The sequence below is a fragment of the Nematolebias whitei genome, chromosome 1 (genome assembly GCF_014905685.2).
Source record: "Nematolebias whitei isolate Nwh7 chromosome 1, NemWhi1, whole genome shotgun sequence".
In the NCBI taxonomy this organism is placed as follows: domain Eukaryota; kingdom Metazoa; phylum Chordata; class Actinopteri; order Cyprinodontiformes; family Rivulidae; genus Nematolebias; species Nematolebias whitei.
In genome coordinates, this window is record NC_056498.1 from 6,454,552 (window position 1) to 6,457,842 (window position 3,291).

The following is a 3,291-nucleotide window of genomic DNA, read 5'->3' on the forward strand; positions in this document are numbered from 1 at the left end:
TGAAAGAGTGACCGCTGGCCTGGAGATGAGTGTAGACCGCAGAGTCCTGGCCTGATGATGTTGATCTTCTGTGCTGGTCCATCCTTTTGGCCAGTGGCTGTTTAGTTTCCCCGATGTAAGACTGATCACAGCCCTCCTGACACTGAGCAGCATACACAATATTACTCTGTTTGTGCCGGGGGACTGGATCTTTGGGATGAACCAGTCTTTGCCGTAATGTATTTTGGGGTTTAAAAGCCACTGGGACGTTATGTTTAGAAAATAAACGTCTCAGTTTCTCTGATACTCCCTCAACATATGGAATGACCACTGGTCTGGGTCTGGGTTCCTCCTTTTCACCTGTTGGCTGACTGGAGTCCTGTTTGGGTTTCTTCTCTGCTTTCAGGAAGGCCCAGTTAGGATATCCATATTGCTCTAGAGCCGGTCTTGTGTGGGATTTCTCCTTCTGCCTGGCTCCTGAGCTAGTGGGGACGCTGTCTGCTCTGTGATACAGAGTCCTGATGACTCCTAACTTGTGCTCCAAAGGGTGATGGGAGTCAAACTGCAAATACTGGTCTGGGTGGGTGGGTTTGCGGTACACCTCAGTTTGCAAATGTCCTCTATCAGAGACTGAGACCTCACAGTCCAAGAAAGCCAACCTGCCATTTTTTACATCTTCTCGTGTGAACTTGATGTATTTATCCACAGAGTTGATGTGGTCAGTAAAATATTGGACTTCCTGAGATTTGATTTTAACCCAGGTGTCGTCAACATACCTGAACCAATGACTTGGTGGTGTCCCTGAAAAGGACGTCAAGGCTCTCTTTTCTACCTCCTCCATGTACAGGTTGGCAACAATAGGAGAAACTGGAGACCCCATGGCACACCCATGTTTCTGTCTATAATATTGCTCCCCATATGTGAAGTAGGTTGACTGGTTGACTATTTAAGAGACTGAGCTGAATACAGCTCCTCAGACTGAGGAAGTCTCTCGGATGAGAGACGAAACGTTTCTACATTTTTTTGTTGATTTGCTTTGTTTTTTTGAATGTCCAGAGGACCAGATTTAACTTTTTTAGAATGTCTAAGTGATAAAAGTGGAATAATATGAAATATAAAAACTTTTTTTTTTGTCATTTAAAAATGCATCATTTTAAAAACAGTGCAAATTTGGTCAAGAAAATCTAGTTCATGCAGACTGAAACAGGCAGTTGTCATTTTTACTACGTTCCTTGAAGGTCACATAAAAGTTTGTTTGAGGAATGCTGCACATGGTGCCACGAGGAAGTTTCACAACCTACTCTTTGAGTTGTGCTAAGTGTCAGTCTTGTTCAGTTTTGTTTTGTATTGGATTAAGCATTTTATTTTGCCCAATCAGATGGAAGTGGGCAGGATTAATGGTACACTGCATGAAACGTGTGTCAGTGTGAAAAACCAGATAAGGCAGAGAGCACAGCGACTCAGACAGTAACAGAGCAAAGCTATCCATTACAACGGTTAATGCAGAGTTGCCGACTGTAACGGACTTTAAGAAGCATATGAAAGGTAATTACCATTGTCTGTATGTTTTATGCTGTTTCAGAATGATGCGGTGTGTAGCTGAAAACCAGGCTAAATGTAACTAGCATTTTAGCATGCTAGTGCGATGTAGCAGCTAGTTAATGATGTAACAGTTCAGGTTTTTGCATACCGAAATGTAAATGCTCACATTAGTGGCTGTTTAAGCTCTTAATGGCTCCATATGAGAAGCCAGTGTGTTTTACTAAGGAATATATAAGACTGAGAGCTGTTAATATGTACACTGGACCAGGAGCTCATATTTGGACCTGCTGAATGAGTTAGAAGTTCCCCATTTCAGCCGTTTGGGTTCCTCCCATCTGTGAGGTTGCTGCCAGGAAGGATCTTGGAGTTTGTGTGACATCACCTACCTATACTTACTTTACTCAGTGCCATATTAAAGGGATCTCCACATCTACTTTTTCCCGATCCAATCTCAAACTTTGAAGGATTTGTGAGTACAAAACTACACCAATGCATGTGCTTTTTATTTTATTTACTCAGTGCGTGAATAAGCTTATTGTTTTTAGCTCCCACGCACCCAAGCATCGATTCAGGCCTGCAACGGGTTATTTTAGGGTTGATTTTTATGTTTGAAAAGCCATACCTTTTGTTTTGTTATTTAAAAACATTGCTTTGTTGAATTTTATTTGTGAAACAAATTAAATTCTTAGTGGGTTAAACAAAGCGTAAAGTCATAATTTCCTGCTAAGTGGAGGCACCGCCATTAAATTAAATACAAACAGTAAGTTGTATCTCCTGTAAACTGTTAGTACAGCTATCTTTAAAATAACATTCCCAGGGCCCCGACTAATGTACTACACTTCAATCTAACCTACTGGTTAATTCTTTAGCGATATGGCACGGGCGCTACATAGTTATATGGAGAAAATAGTTTTACAACATAGGATACATTATAAGCCCATCAACAAACTATTATACAGCAATGTATAGCAATGATCCGAACAAGCAGAGACCTTGTTTAACCTTGATTTATGACACTGACCTTGGAACTGGGGTAATGAAAATTGTACACAGCTCTCTGTCTACTGATGATGCAAATGTGTATGAAGTTTTAATAAATGATCTTGAGCAGAGCAGAAGTTAAGATCTGGACAAGAGAAAGTTGGTGTACGTACGGACAGAGACTACCGTAATACGCTCATCTTTCGACGGGCGTATAAAGAAGAAGGAACCTAAAAAGTGGTGTCTGTATATTCAGCCTCCTTGCTTTAAGCTCTTCAGAAGTCACGTCAGTAAATAAGGTCCAGCAGTGAGCTCAGTCTACAGTATATCCACCTGTTCTGATGGACCTCAGAAGCAACAGCAGGTCTAAACCTCTATGTGGTGCAGGTTACCACCAAACAAGAGACCTGTCTCCAGTCCTGGACTGGTCCAGTAAAAGTACAGACTTCAGTCCAACTGAGAACCTCTGGTTTGATTTAAAGACTGCTGGACACAAGCAGCACCATTCTGACCTGGAGGAGCTGCAGCTGTTTGGACATGAAGAAGAGACAAAAAGTCCACTGTGATGGACCAAGATTATAAAGATGTATGATTTATGGGGGTTAAACAGATATGGCATTTTTTTTAATCAAATAAAAATAAATTAAACCAAACTATTTATAAATCATTGATCATGCAGGGCGGCACGGTGGTGCAGTTGGTAGAGCTGTTGCCTCTCAGTGTGAAGGTCGCCAGATCAAATCCAGGACTGATCAACAGTTACCAGAAACATTTATCTGCAATTACTGC

At 41.4% G+C, this 3,291-nt stretch overlaps 1 protein-coding gene across 1 annotated transcript in view; it reads left to right on the top strand.

The window, feature by feature from the left end:
• Window positions 1-3,291, top strand: part of aco1 (aconitase 1, soluble) — a gene marked incomplete at its 5' end in the record, with an annotated part of 74,229 nt that overhangs the window by 6,936 nt on the left and 64,002 nt on the right.